This window comes from Copadichromis virginalis, linkage group LG4, assembly GCF_057382275.1.
Source record: "Copadichromis virginalis isolate Kocher_CV1m ecotype Utaka linkage group LG4, C_Virginalis_male_GT1.1, whole genome shotgun sequence".
In the NCBI taxonomy this organism is placed as follows: domain Eukaryota; kingdom Metazoa; phylum Chordata; class Actinopteri; order Cichliformes; family Cichlidae; genus Copadichromis; species Copadichromis virginalis.
In genome coordinates, this window is record NC_140621.1 from 33,845,007 (window position 1) to 33,861,196 (window position 16,190).

General features: G+C 42.2%; 1 protein-coding gene across 6 annotated transcripts in view; it reads left to right on the plus strand.

Annotated features, from left to right (window-relative positions):
- The window catches only part of LOC146711973 (RNA binding protein fox-1 homolog 3-like), a 435,195-nt gene that overhangs the window by 180,210 nt on the left and 238,795 nt on the right, over positions 1–16,190 (plus strand). The window contains exon 1 of one of the 6 annotated variants that reach the window (XM_085455042.1): positions 4,773–4,796. The exons of the other annotated variants lie outside the window; for them this stretch is intronic. The gene's annotated coding sequence lies outside the window, so the exon portion shown is untranslated. Of the gene's footprint in view, positions 1–4,772; positions 4,797–16,190 lie in introns of those variants that run through there. 6 annotated transcript variants of the gene reach the window in all.

Sequence of the window (16,190 nt, forward strand, 5' to 3'; positions counted from 1 at the left end):
GCACCAAAGCAAAAAGTTCAGTGAGGACCGACGTTTTTCTAGACAAGGCTGGATATTTCTGACCCTTCACGAAGGGAAGATGTGACAAAAGCTCTCCTGCGATCTGAAGGCTTGAGCTTGCATTGTGCGCTATATGCTCTCAAATGATATTTTCTTTAATAAAACGTTTCTAAAAGCAAGAGCAACAATTTAGCTTTAGCTTTGTGTCCTCCAGTTGTGTCAAAATAATGTCCTCTTCAGTGCTTTTCACCTTTACTCTGCAGCCCCGTAGCCGCAGTCTTGTGAACAAAGCTGCGCGTTCATCCCTCCGTCTCATCAGACTCCTTCTCTCCATCCTCTGCTTTCTCCTCATCAAAGAACAGGCGGAAAGCCTCTGCGCCCGAAGACTCGCATTGCTGAGCAATTTTGATCATGGTATAAATTTTAAATCTGAATCCAACAGGAAAAAACGAGTTCAGTTCTGAATAAAGAATCAAAGCGTTTTGGATGTTTTTCATAGCCTCCTCCTTGTCAAACACTTCTTTTATTGTCTTTTCTCGCACGTTCTCTCTCTCCCTCCTTCTACCTAAACCTCACCCGTCACCCCCACGCAGCGTTTCGTAAACAAGTACAATAAAACGACGCACCAGATTGAGAACGGCTATGATTTACATGTCTGATTACAGTGTAATTTCGCACTTATTTGCATGGGCCTTCTCAACGTCTTTGCCGAGCTGGATCGCTCTGCAGCCCGGGCCATTTAAATGAGAACGAGCAAGATGGAGTGAGAGGGGGGGGAGGGCAGAAGAGAGACAGAGAGGCAGACAAAGTTCAAGTTAAAGTTCAAGGTCATTTATCTCCATGGCCGTTTATCACACGCGAGTCTCAAAGGACTTTAAAGAGACAGGAACAGAAAAAGAAAAGAGCCAGGAACAAAAGAAAAAAATCCAATTACATCCAACTAATCAGCAACCAGTCACAAAACAAAATGAAACAGTGTGTTGAAAGGACGTGGCTGTGTACCAAACCTTCTAATCAGCCCGAGAAAAAGACAGACCGGTGCTTTTTTTTCTTTTCTTTTTTTTAAAACTCAAAAAAGTGCTTCAATAAAAAAGCTTTGTGCTTCTCTTCAGGGGCAGTTTACTCCATTAATACACAGTAAATGATTCTTCGCCCACCTTCAGCTGTGAGTTTACACCTAGAGTCGTTGTTTACTAGGTGGAGATTTATGCTTTTCTATATTTAAACACTCGCATAAAAATAATCACTTATTACCTGAAGATTAGTTGTTGCTAAATATTAACACCCACTAACAACACAGAACATCCAGCTGAAGCAACATCTGCAACGGAGTCTCAGCGAAGTATGTAATATCTGCATCGATCCGCTGTGCAAATTAAGGTTAATTAAAACAGGAGCATTTTTTTTTATAGCTTTCATTTTTCTTTTTTGTTTGGAAATAACAAATAACAAGTTTGTTTCCAGCGTTACTACCTTATTATTATTCTTTCTTCCTCCAAACTGGATTTTTTTAAATAAACCAACAAACAATGTTTAATCACTGGGTGAGGTTACCAGAATAGTAACCTGAGCCTGGCAGTGTCAGCTGTGAACGTCACAATTTCAAAATCTGTGTTTTCTCCAAATCCAGGAACCTCTGTAATGGCCCTTTGTAGAGACTGTAAAGTGAGGGTGTGTGGGTCTGTCTGAGGATGGACTGGGAGTGCAGAACATCTTATTACGAACAGCCTTTTGTCTTAACTCAAGCAGGTCAAAACTTGGAGCTCAGCAGCAAATAGCAGATCAGTTTTAAACGGGTCTCACTCTCATACAACGTCTAATTGGCTAGTTCACGTAGGGCCGGCTGTTTAAGCCCCCTCACGGTTGTTGCTTAGCTGCAAGCCGCTTTGCAACCCCACCTACTCCTTGCATTACGGTTCTGACTTAATCAGTTTCACATGCGTTGTCACTGACGCCTGCTCTGCTCTGCACCGCTCTCTGTGTGCATACAGAGACTGCATTAGGCGAGGAGGTCCCTGAACAGAGCCTTGCTGCCAAATGCAAAATATTGCAGACAGAAATATCCTTTGACAGCAGTCGTTTTTATTCTAGTTTATTTCCAATCCCTCAAAATATGGTGGATTCAGCATCATGCTAATTAAACTATCATTTAGTAAGCATATATGAATGTATGCAAAATATTTCAAAGAACTAGCAAACAATGATAAATTAGCTGTACCCTGGATATGATAAACCACCACCTTTGAGACCTTTTACCTCCAGATGAAGATCCACTGTCTGTTAATAACTGATCTTTGGTACTGGAAGCTCTCTGGTTTCTAATTTTGGTGCATTTGTAGGAGCGTTTAGGCTTTGTGTGCAGGCTTTCATCATTTGCTTTATATTTCTTTTTCTGCTTTTAAAGTAGGACTGTAGAGAGTGACCAGCGTGGAGCAAGAAGAGTTGATCTGTTTATCAGCTAGTTAAATCAGCGGATGATGGTTAATGTGTTCCCAGATTGTGTAAACTGAAACTAGCTGGAGGTTAAAAAGATTTTGGGAAGGACCGGTCAGACAGTCTTCAAAAAGTAAGCAGAACAGTGCGTGTAACCTGCGATTATTAGGATGCACGTATGGACTGGGTTTTGTGTGCGCGGTTCTGATGTTCAAGGCTGGATTTGTGTTGCCGCCATTAATAGTTAAATGTGTGTCACAGGTTCCGACTGTAAAAATGCTCTAAAGCAGTCCAGCTCTGCTCTATAAAGTGCAGTATTTTATGTTTCTCTACAGATGCCATTTATAGTTTTGTCTGAGAATTTCATCAGTGCTTTTTATGAGAGGTTGGCTGTATTTGACACTGCTTTTATGAGGCCAGTTACGTTTTATGTGGAGCCTTCAGTGGAAATGTTGATGCGGTATGATTGCTGGATTATGAAGTTTATAGGGAACAGTGGATGTGTCCAAAACACAGCTAAAAGAGAATGAAGTTTTTCTGGGGTTGTAATTTAAGCTTTCTCTTTCATGCATATCTTATCTAATTGCATTAGGATTAAACTCCCAGTGTGCTGAATAGACGGATATGTTGGTTTTACTTGCATTATTGTGTGATTTTTAGGACTCTTGTATTGTTGGTCCTTTTCTGGGGGGTCTTCTGCAAAGTTTTTATTTCACCAATTACCCCTACTCTTTCATTTACTGCAATAAGCCATTAATTTCCACTTGTTGTCATTAGTTAAACCACTTAAAAAAAAGAATTATGGCAAATTCCATGCAAATAGTGATTAATTATAGCTGGATTTAGTCTATTTGTCCTCATGGAAGCCGTACAGGGCGGCTTGCTGGGTGATTCATTTCTCCAGGTCCCAGAGATGCGCAGCACCTCTGCCTTTTCATCACCCTGTTTAGTTCTCATTGTTTCCTTGACTTTCAGGCGTCGTGTTAATGCACACTGCGACCACTGCAGACTCTGGAATATATCATTGTCTGATTACGTTCTATAAATGGATATGTGGCTATTTGCCTAGAGGAAGTGTCACATTGGTATTATGTGTGAAAAGCTACGTTTTCAGTGCAGGTACAGCTGCAGCAGGTTGTCAGAATGTCCGTTTGCTCTGCAGCAGCTTTCTGTTCCGACGGGGAAAAACTGCTGAGGGAATTATTGGCCGTCAAGTGGAAGCTCTATTAGAATATCCGTGATGGATCCCAGAGCGAGAGTTGACGTTGAGACTTTTTTTTCCAAGTCATTTTTTTTAGGTACCTTATGCATAAGTACTGCAATTCAGACTACTACTTAAGCCCTTTGCAGAGGTGCTTAAGTCTTCTCTCACGCACAGCTTCCTCCCTGCTCGTTTCTGACATTGAACTGAAGTGCAAAGCACTGCTGCTCCCAGCAAGATGCTCAAAATGGTCATTTGCATTACATAAAGGTTCCAGTGAAGTCCAATACAGTCGTCCTGACACCTTACCTCGAGGAGCTGTAGGTTATTCAGTTGGTTTTAGTTACATTTATTCAGTAAATCTCACGGACGTCTGTGAGGACAGAGTGCACCATGGCAATGACAACAATCTAATCATCTGACAAAACCGGGTATTTAAAATGCATAAAATCACAAATAATACAGAATCTAAAGACCGCAGACAGGCTATCTCTAACTTCAAGTTGTAGTATTGATATTTTTTATATAAATAAAATGATTAAAAATGATTTTATTTATATAGGCAACTTTTAAAACAAAGCTAAATTAAACCTTAATACAAAAAAATGGCAATTAAATATAAACTTCATGAAAACCCCTAGAAATGTATATTTACATTTAAATGCAGAAGACGAGCACTCTCAGGAATAAATAAGTAAATGAGCATTTACGAATAGTGTGGCTTGGCTGATCTCCCCCAGCAAATTATTCATATTTATATCAAACAATATACATAGAAATAAAGCTTGCTCACTCCTGCTTTTCAGTGTAAATCGGGGAATCTTTATGAGGCTCATGTGGGAATAACACTGATTGATGTAGTCTGTGGCCAGAGTCCCAGAAATAGCCTTCTGTTTCTGTTTGTTGGGACTAACTGTGTTGGAAAATTTGGGCAGGTACCTTGATGCAGAAATAACCTTTTAGAAGTTGAATATTAATAATGATAAAATGTGCATAGATTTATTTTCCAGACAGCAACAAGCTTTCGACAAGGATATTTCTCTCTTTTTAATCTTCCTCCCCTGAGTTACCTTTTTGGCTTTTTGACATGCACACCGGGGGCAGGACAGTGATCAGCAGGAGGGTCCTGGGTTTGAATCTGGTGGTCAGCCTGGACCTTTCAGTGAGTTTGCATGTTTCCCTGCTCCTGCATGGGTTTTTCCCAAGTACTCCAGCTTCCTCCCATAATCCTAAAGCTTGCATTAGTGATTCTAAATTGTCTTTGTATGTGAATAGTTGTCTCTCTGAATAGAAATAGTGGTCCTGTGATTGACTTGCAGCCGGTCCAGAGCAAAGAAAAAGGATGCATGGATGAATATCTAAGTCATTATAAGACAGTGTGCCACAGTAATCGAATTACTCAGTCCTGTGAAAAACGAAGCAGACCATACGATTCAGTATCTTTTGGAATCAGCTTTAGTAGCAATAACTTGAAGTCATCATCTCATATTGATCTCTTGTTTTGCTGCTGTGCTCAGGATCAGGATCCTGTTGCATGAGCCGGTTTGCACCAAGCTTCAGCTGCTGGACAGAAGCTCTTATTTGACTTTAGAATACTTTGGTATACAGACGAGTTCAGCCCGAATCATCAGCCCTCCACCACCGTGCAACGCAGTCGGCATGAGGTGTTGTTTTTGGTTTCATGTCCAAGCGTGGTGCTGCGCGTTGTGGACAAACGTCTCTGCTTCGCTCTCTTTTTTTGCTCTCTCTACAAAGGACATTGTTCTAGAAGTCCTGCAGCTTGTTTGTATGTAACTTTGCAAGCTGTGCTGCCGTGTTATTTTTAGAGAGAAGAGGCTTTCTCCTGGCAAGCCGTACTTGTTCAGTCTTTTTCTAATCGTACTGAACTCCATGAACTTCAACGTTTAACATACTTAGTGAGGCCTGTAGAGTTGGAGAAGCAGCCTACGTTACTTTAGGGTCAGTTTGCTGGGACGTCCACTCCTGAGAAGATTGAGGCATTTTGTTGACACATACCTGAATGCTCCAGAGCTGCTCACACTTGCTGACGATTAATCAATGAATCAAGTACTACTGTACTGACACTCTTGGCGTCTATGGAAGCAGTAATGGTGTTTTGCACAGGACTGCATAAAGAGTTGTCATAAGACTATAGATGCAGTCTAACTACTGTTCTAATAATTGTATGTGCAACTTGCACGCTTTAAAAAACTCCAGTTTTGAATCTGTGTGTAGAGAGTCACACATTGAAAAGTAGCAAATTGATTAGATTGATCAATAGCAAAGCTTAGGAGATAATTAAAGGATGGAGGACATGATATTAATAATATTGCATTTTCCACTCGATGAGAAATAAATAAATAAAAATAGCTAACTAATGAGCTGCCACATGCAGATGCACTGGTCTGTTTCATCAGGCCAACTGCTCAAACATTTTTTAATTGGGAAAAAAAATATTTGATATTAAAAGAAAGAACACTTTGCTGTGGTAACGTACCGTATCACAGAAAAGACTGAGGTATGCATTGCTGTGACGAACGATACCGAATACTCATTCAGTATTAATGGAGTGCATTTGAAATGCAGAAATGCAACAATGCATAACACAGACGCATTAAGAATAAATGCTGGATACACTCGTATAGTCGAAAAATGCGCTCTGATTTTAATCATTTCCTTTGGGCCCTCCGTAACGGACATCTTTGCCGTGCTCATCACTGTTTAGTGCTTGAGCGAGGCGCAGCATCAGAGTCCTGCACTCGATGTGAAGATGGAGCGTTTTGTAATTTTAGTTATCAGTGACCAGAGGGAGTTGAACAAACCCCCTTCGACACTTTTAAAGATCTTGTTGTGCTTGCTGAATCACCAGCAGATCTAACCTGCTGTACTGCTGCTCCAACGCCTCTCCACCACTTACTGTACTGTACCTCGGTCCAGTCTGCACCTAAACCTCCACACTTCCACCCCCTCCTCGCTCTGTACTGTACTCTTCAGCGCTCGTTCTTTGTCTTCCTCTCTCCACGTGCCTTCCTCCCTCCTCCTCACCGCGGTGGGGCTCTGCCAGGGGCTTGTGATCGGATTTAGCGCCACGTTCTCACTCTGTCTCCTAGAGATGAGTGACAGATGGTGGCCATTAGTGTATATTCCATGCATCTGTTGCAAGGCGCTAATTTATCTCATTAGGAGAATGTGTGGAGAGGGAGGAGGAGTGTGTAGGAGCAGGATGGAGCATTTTATTATGAGTGTAAAACACAAGGAACCATGCACTGAGCTAGATTGTGCAGACAGAAGAAGGGGGCGGGGCATCAGAGGCACGAGGTGGTGATGCGGAGTCGTTTGTGCGTGTGTAGGTGTGAGTGTTTTTGTGCTTTTTATGGGTTAATCTGTGGGGCGAATCAGGCAAACATGCCCACATATGTGCACCGCACCTCTGCACACGTCTGCACAACAAGAAAGGCGCGAGGTTCATATGCTCGGGCCTAATTAATGCTCCTCGGTGCTAATATGCTCGTCGTCGGCCTCGGCGTGTGTTTGCTGGGGGATGGGTCGACACAGTCTTGGGTGCAGACGTTTAGTACGCTGACACATGCTGCTACTCTGCAGTGTGGCACAGGCTTTACTCCATTTTTTGGCCATTAATTCATACTAATAAATGCTAACCGACAGGAGCAGCTGTAATACTGACGCCACACCAGTTTAACCAAGAAAACACACTTTATCAACTGCAACTGGCTTTGCTGTGCATATGAGTTAATGTCGGATAACTCGGCCTGAAGATGAAGCACAGACTCATTTCAACAAACCATCATACCTGTTGTGTTACCTGCTGAATCTGAGGAAACACTTGGGCTGGATGCATATCACTGTCTTTGAAGTTTGCACGCTGCACGCTGCTTGCCCTGAAACCAAAAAGCGAGAGCTAAAAGATCCTAAAACGCTCCATAAAGTCCATGAGAAGTGCAGCGTCAGGTGATAAATTGCTGAGGATTCATCGCTAAAAGCAGCCCCTTAAATATTCTACACAGTCATTTGATTTATTTTTACTATACGAACATTGATTAGTGTATCTTTTTTCTTTTTAAAGTGTTCCCTAATGAGTTTCTTGCTAATGTTGATAAATTTGTGATGCGCTTTTCCAGAGAAACCCTGCGAATCACTCACTGCAGTGCTGTGTCATATTTTCTCTCTAGATGTTTTTCTCGGCGTTGGTGGATACTCACCGACTATCAAGTCAAATGCAACATTTCCCGTTCATCACAGCGTGAGCTGCCTTAAAGCCTCCATCTGGTCATAGGTGTTTTTTCATTAGGAGTGTTATGGTTCGTTCGATTTAGGGAAGAGAAGAAAGCGAGCCCAGGCCGAAGTAGGTGTCAAAAAATAGTGATCTTTATTACACACTTTGCGCAGTCAGTGTGGGAAAGACAATTTGCAATCCAATCCTTCGTCAACTGGACCATCCCGTCTCCTTATATTGCCATTATGACATCACAGTTGGATCTTTACTGGAAATGATCACAAATGATAACAATTCCCCGCCTATCAAAGAGTTTTCCCTTATATAGACATCAACTGCTACTCTTAAGAGAAAAACAAGTGTGTATTACATTGTGCATTTTGTGAAAGTGTATCTATCAGAGAAACTGTCCTCAGACGACCCTCCTATTATTACTAAGTGTGTAGGTGAACGTGCGTGTGTTACATAAGTGCGTGCATGTGGTTACAGGCCGGCGTACGTGCAGAACTAAACGCAGACGGGCCTGGGCCCAACAGGACTGGTGGGTCTGAACGGTGTGACTGCACTAAAGTGCAACAACTTAAGCAGATAACAAGAATGATACAGAACCTCAATAAACAGTCAGTGTGCATTAATATTTGCTCAGAGTAACACAGATGTAATTAAAAGATTATTCTGTCAACAGATTCAACAATGGTAAATGATTAATCAATGATAACTGATTATGAGAATACAAAATAAAATATCTCCTGATCACAGGAGGCAAACTGTTTACATACGATGTGATTGAACCGGAGCAGCTGCGTGTCATGGCAAAAGCGATCAGTCGTGCATTGGACTTCCTCGGTGGCTATTTTATCTCTGTGGCCCGTGTTTGATCAGCTGCCTGAAGACGGAAATCTATCATCTGTTCCCTGCAGTAGTTGCACGCCTGCTCATACTTGAAACAAAGGCGGGTAGTTGGAATAAGAATTTCCAGTCTTGCAAAGTGGATAAGCAACAGGAAAAAGAGAGCAGTCGTGGTTAACCGTCGCCCACGTCAGCCGAGAGTCCGCTTTAACCCGCTGAGCGGTCAGTAAATTCCAAAAATTCAAATCCCCGCGTGACTCCGACTTGAAATGAAAGAGATCACAGCTCGGAGATTCTTTTGAACTCCTGCATTAAAAATTAATACCATTCATTAAAGCTCAGAATAATTACATTGTTTTTTTTATTAGAGAAAGCTGAGGGGTTTGATAACAGTTGTGCTCTGAATTAAAGAAATAAAAGCACTAACAATACCACCAGTGTGATTTAGAGCCTTTCAGTCATTGTGCCCATGGTGTCATTTGTTTGCAGTAATTACACCTACAGTCGGTAGCCTAATTACTTCAACAATAACCCCCCGATAATTAGAGAAGTAAAAATATCCCCCGCCACAGCTGGACTAAGCAAAAGTGGCACATCATCCCTTCCTCTTGTTAACAAAAGTGCATTAGAGAGGCCTGTGCTCTGTTCACAAACTCCTCTAATGCCTCTGAAAGATTGTTTCAGCCCATATTCATGAATAAAGAGAGACTTTAAGGAGATTTGGCATCAGGGCTCTTATTGACCCGTCTTCTGTGTACGGTTTTGCAGGGCTATCTGGGAGCCCAGGGGAAGGATTTAGCCTGCCCAGGAAAAATCTAATATTTCTCCACATTAAAGTCAAATAAAAGCCACCTAGCAGCCCATGTGTGTATGTGGCGGTGAGATGATACAGTGGTGACCTACAGCCATTCACCGGAGCCCGAGTTAAACACTCTGGTTCGGCCTCCTGCTATCTGCTCCGGGTGCCACAAGAGGTGACGCATTCTCATAAGCAGGCAGGAGGCCGCAGTGGGTGTTGATATGCTGTCGATTTATGTGTGCGCGTGCGCGAGCTTCACAAATGCTGCTAAGCGTACTGCCTGCGTGGAGGTGAGGCTTGGCGAGCTGTTCCTGTAGTTACGTGTTATATTTAGTATACAGCCTCCGAGTGTGGGGCGAGAAGACGCCGTGGCATTTTCCTCACGTTGATTTTTTCATGCACAGAGTAAAGACGGCGCTCGTCGTTCTATGTGTGTTCTTCTATTTTTCTAAATGGTTTGTGAGTCAGATTACATGCGTTTTGGTATTTTTTTAAGAAATTTTTTCCGTCTTTCTTGAAAGTCACATTTGTTGGATGTTTATTGAAAAATGGATGGAAGCTGAATTCAAATCCAAAACAAAGCCAATTGTTGGTTTTAAGAGTAAAACTGAGCTTCTTTTCAACTTCTGTCCACTGAAGAGCGAGTCGACCTCTGCGTTCACTCCAAACTGTACAAAAAAGGCATTTTTTAAAATTTCATTTGCAAAATATTGCAGTTAAACCATCAAAGTGTGTTACATCAACTAATTAAACCTTGCAAATAAATTAAAGTCGGACAGAATATTTAAAGTTTTAAGTTAAATACACTTAATATTCATCACTGCTCGTCCCAGAATGTGGAATTTGAAACATCAGATGTATTTAAGGAATACTTTTTATTGGCTGTCCATGTCGTAGACGCTGCCCAGTGACAGAAACACGACCTTAATTAACATTTAACTGAACAGGAACATTTGCTGGAAGCCATTAATCTCTACAGCAGCGTGTGTGTGTGGGTAGCTAACTCTGAATACACACCACATCTCTCACATATCTATGACAATGAATTCCTAAATATACCTGAAATAATGACCAAAAACACTGCACGATGCTGGTAAACCAGATGAACCAGGAGTTATAAAGTACCGTAACCCTCCTGTTATGTTGCGGGTCAGATTGACCCAGAACAGAAGAGATGTCACATGTCATCTGCATCACTACAGAAAACGACAAAAAATCTAAATTATAAAAGAAAATTGTAAAACAATCAATGCCAGTGTTCCTGGAAACCAACCTAACAGGAGGGTTAAACCAACAATCTAAAGATTTGAACCCTTTACACCCATCGGAGCGCGCACGCTATGATTTGGGTAACTCTATTTAAATCCTGGTAGAATTGTAATCACATAAGATTGCACAATATTTTTTTTTTGCATATGAAACCAGAAGAGTTGTACTTGCATAACATGCATTCAACTTGTGCCAGGTCGCAGTTTCCTTCCACGAAAAAATTATAATCCCGAAACACGCTTTGCCGACCTGATCAGCTGTTGAGAGCTGTTCCCTACAGGGCCTTTCAAAGGCTTACAGGTGTTTTTGCAAAGTCATGTTTGACTTTATGTCTGTGTCTGTATAGTTTTTGAGATGCTAAGAACTTAAATTGTACTGTTAGAAATACTTCATTTAGGTGCACAGGTGTTTTTTTGCAAATTGTGCACAATAATATTAAATGTTTCTGCAGTTTATAAATATTAATGTATCTCAAAAATGAAACTATGAAGACCTTCAAAATAAATGTCCTGTGTTTCAATTTTTAAGTTTAATGCACTTTTTTTTTGCAATTTCTGTAGTTACTATGGACTTAATGCATATTATTAAAATTTGGGATAACACAGTTGTATTGATGTATAGTAGTGGTAGAATAGTTATGTTATAACTATGTTGTTTATAGTTTATGTCTTGCATATTTCCACAACCATATCCATAATGACATACTGTGTATGCTACCGTTGTATATGGTGTATTATCTTACTTTTATTTGTATTTATTTGTATTTTCCTTCTGCTATCTGTACCTTAGCTGAGGTAACGCAAAAAGTTCCCCACCGTGGATCAATAAAGTCTTATCTTATCTTACCTTAGCAACTTGAAATGCTCCCAAAAATGCCACAACAGCAGGTAAAAATATAAAGTTAGCTCTGGCACACTTGGTTGGGCTTTAAAGGGTTTTTTTAAAAAAAGTTGAAAAGATGTGAAATGAAAAGATCAGAAGAAATTTACACAAATACAAGTGTAGAAAATAAATGTGATAAGAGCAGTACCAAATTAAACGACAAAAAAACCCACTCTGCAAACGTGTTACTCAGCTCCCCGAGTAAACAGATATCTTTATGTCTCTGTGACATTTGGTTAAAACTTGGCTTTTATTCTGAAGCACACAATGACACATCTCTAAGCATGCTGTCTATGTAAACAACCCTTGCTTATGTAAAATTACAGGATGTATTTTACAGTAAAGTACTGCTCTTTCAGAATACAGTTACACTCAGTAGGGCACCAGTTTTTGTGTTTTAAATTTGGCTTTTTCGATGCGTTTCTGAATGTGCTTCAGTGTCTGAAAACACTTTTTAAGGTTTAGATCGTAATAGGCGGGCATGACTGCACTCCTGTTACGATAAATGCCATCCAGCCTGAATAGAGCAGCATTCCTGTAACCGTGCCGGTGTGAGGAATCGCTAAAAGCTGAGATCTCTTCCCTCTAGAGGTACAAGTAAATAAAGCCAGGGTGAAGGGGTAACAACATGCATGAAGTCCTGTGTTAAAAATGTACACACATCATTGGATCACACTGAAATGTTTGACTGACACCTGGAATACAATAAAAAAGTCGAACATTGTGTACATAATCTCAGCAGGAAACGTAACTTTGTGATTTAGCGCCGTCAGCCCCGAGTGCGTTGCTTCATTTCTCTTCTTGTTGCTTGGTCGTGCGTCATGACTGACACTGTCAAGAGATTTCATCATTTTTCCGTGTTTTAGTTCATTTGGGGAAATAGGTGAAAAGTTGCGACAAAGCAAAGGAAATAATGCAACACACGCCGGCTTCGTTAAATAAAACGTAACACCTTCCGGGATAAAGATGAACTGTAGATTTTGTTGCAGGTTTTGGGGAGATTTATTGCAGAATAGCAGGATCTTTATCTCAGCTTATGCCGCCGTGGCTGCGTTTTGTTCCTATCGCTGTGTACTTGTCTCTGTCTGCCATCACATGCCTCTGCGAAGCCGATGTATTGTATGTTCCCTGCTGCCTGCAGCCATGCCGGATGAAAGCGGCGTCGGTGGTGGATGAGACTCAGATGCAGGCAGCCCGCGGTGAATCTGTGAGCAGCGACTTGTCTTTATGGGGGCCAGGTCACCGGGAGGTCTCCTTTCATGAAGGTGACAGATGTACAGGAAGATGCAGTAGTGAATGAGTACTGTAGCGCGTGTGCGTGTGACGGTCTACTTTTTGGATTTTTTGCATTGATCAAATTAGACCTTCCCATAGATGAGAATGTTCATTTAAATGTCAACACTCATATTAGCGGGCCTGCTGTGAAATATGGGGGATTCGCTGGAATCATTTAGATGTCAGCCTTCGTTTCATATCTTCAGTTTGGTGACGAATGGCACCGGTTTGTGTCTGCAGCACAGATTTAAGGGGAAGGCCTCATCGTGTCAAGTCAATATTCAAATCAGGGAGATGCTGAAATTTTTTGGAGGAGATGAAGAGTTCTTCAGATGTGAGTGTGTGAGGACCTTTAAACTGAAATATTGAATATCGTTCTCTTTATTATTTCTCTGTTGTTCGTTATCTTTTTGCAGACGCTGACAGAATGACTAGTAGTTATCAGAGCAACCTTTGTGGCTGGCGTTGAAACGGTGAGAGACGTTTGTAAAGGCGTCTTTATTCAAATGAATGCAAAGCAGGCTGCTGCCCGACCCAGGATAACATTTTTACCCAGTTATTTCTGGCGTAAATGAAGAATTTGGATGAATATTCAGTAATTAATGACAGGAACACGAGCGAGTAAAAAAAGCAGACGGATTTTTTTTACTACAAGTTTACAAATCGATCGTCGCACTTGTTTATCTTTTTTAAACCTGCTTACTTTTTGTCCAAACCACCAACTTTTACTGAGCCCTGAAGCAAATCCACAGCACATTATAGCTGCATCCCACCGAGAGTCAGACTAACACCCTGAATAATTCACTCAGCCCTATCAACCTGTTTGGGGGGAAAAAAACTGAAGGAAAAAATAAACCCTTCCTGCTTCTGTTCCTTTTCTTCTTCTTCTTCTTCTTTTTTGTTTCATTATAAATCACACCGCTTCTCCTTTCCCTCCCCTGTCCTGGGCTCTGGTTTGATGTGCACAGAGATGCTGTGTGAAGCTAACAAAGCTAAAGCAGCTAGGATATACCCCTCTGAGAGACAGCCAGCCAGACAGGCACCTGTGTGCTTGTCAGCCTCCCTTTGTGTCAGCCACCTAATTGGGAACAATTAGCCCAAAGGTTGTTTTACATGGCAGAACATGATAGACTTCAGTTAGTCCATTGTTCTTGTGTTGTGAATGGCACTATCTCAATGAAGCTCTGATTGGAATTGTTTTTCCCGACGAGGCGCAGCAGCGTGTCAGCCTGTCAAAAAGACACTTCCTGAAAGCTCCCAGAAAATAAGCACGCGAGTCGGGGAGGTCATTGTCATCAAACAAGCAGGCATGCAGTTTTACCGCATGTATCTGATGATCGGGCCGGGGTTGGGTACCGCGGGGGCGGCGGCAACAATAAGCCTCTCATTTCTATCAGCGTTTGTACCGAGAAAATAAGAGGCTGTCATCCAAGAACGCTACAACCGCGCGTGTGTACGATATGATCAGTTATGGCGATAATAAGTGATGATGGAGTCTCATAATGACTCCGCTGGCTTAGTTGCCACACGCACACACATCATCATCACCTTTCTCTTCCATGCTCATTTGCGAGCACGCCGAGGCCAACTCGGCCCGCTGGTTGCCAAATGGAGCTAACCCGAAGCCAGCCAACGCTGAGTCTCCTGTCTCCCGCTGCTCTGGAGGGGAAGCCATCTTCCGAGGCCAAGGCTACGTCTCCTCGACAGATCCCGCTCCTCTGTCACTCTGCAGGCACAAGTGTGTTTGTGTCACAGTGTGTTTGTCTTGCTCTGTGTCTGCATTGGCTCGACTGGGCGGTTATTAAAAGTCTAAACCCGTAAGTGTGGTTCGTGCTTGATGTGATTTTTAAAGATGCATTTTTACCATACTGCGCACTGCCGCTCATTTAGACAGAGGAAGACAAAATATTTTGTGTGAAAGCACAAAAATATACATTTCTTGCAGGCTTGTTTGGATGCGATTCGTGCTCCAGCAGGTCGTAGTAAGCTTACGCTGAGATAAACTGATCTAAGAGAGTCTGAGGATGTGCTAAAGAAACTTTGTGTCTTAAAAAGTTTGCTGCCTTAAAGTGAGAAGAAGAACTCGAGGTACGGATACCGTTCGCTCTTTAAATTTGTTATGTGTTTGCGTGCTTTCACATCTACAGACACAACGCGTTCGTCTCTCCGGACCCCGGATGAACTCGCCGGTGTTTTCATTTTTCACATTCACTCGTCTTTTAGCTTTGTTTTGGTCTCTATTTTTTCTTGTTTGATTCTACTTTGGTCACCAGACACTAATGCTCGGTTTTGGTGCAGTTCAGGTAGTGAGGGTCGTGCAGGACTCGTGTAGAAGGGGTTAAAACGCTCAGCAGAGCTCCAGACTCGGTAATAATTCTCTGCGGGTCTGCCCTTGCTGGTACGCGCCAGCAGTTTTTTGATTCATTGTTCACATAAAATAATTGACCACCGGAGCTTAAGTATTAGTTCCATTATTACTGAGTAAGGATTTTTCACGTCCTGAGATGGTCCGGCTTCTCTTTGGGAATAAAATAAAAATCTGGAGGAAGTATCGAGCGCTGTTCTTTCTTAGACTTTTCTCTCGGCGTTACGGGCAGGCGTCGGTCGTCGATGTGCAGCTTTGCGCCTACGTCTTCTTGTTCTTTTTGGCTTTTGTTTGGCTCAGCAAAATATTTTGTCATGCGTGTGTCTCCACTCCGCTTTGGGACACCTGCCACAGTCTTCCCACATCCCTTTGTGCTCTGCTGCTGGAGAGCTGAGTGGGTTTATGTGAGGGGCAGTATGGTCCTGGAGGGTGGGGGGGTGGTGCTGGTGGTTTGTGTTGGCAGGCTTGCAGGCCTGATCCCTGGCTTCAGTCTTTCTTTAGAGCTGAGGCCTTGGCTGTCATCACCGGAAGTAGCAGCAGGAGGATAGTAATGTGCTGTAATACCCAACGGCGTGTTGGTGTTATAATTGTGATATAAATACACAAAATATATATGCGTGTACTTGCCAGACGAGCTCTTTATGCACTTTGTTTGTATCCTTCCAGCCTTGTTATGGATATGATTTGTGTTTGTACACTGTTGTGCATATGCATGCCTGTGCATGTTTTTCCTCTTTGTGTGTGTGTGTGCATGCCAGCAGGTGCAGCTTGCAGCACAGTGTGTTTATATATTCCTGCTCACAGTATGTGCCCGGCACTGCGGCACTGCGCCCAGCTTCACCTGAGGCCAAGGAATGTCCTCTCTTCCTCCTCCTCCTCCTCC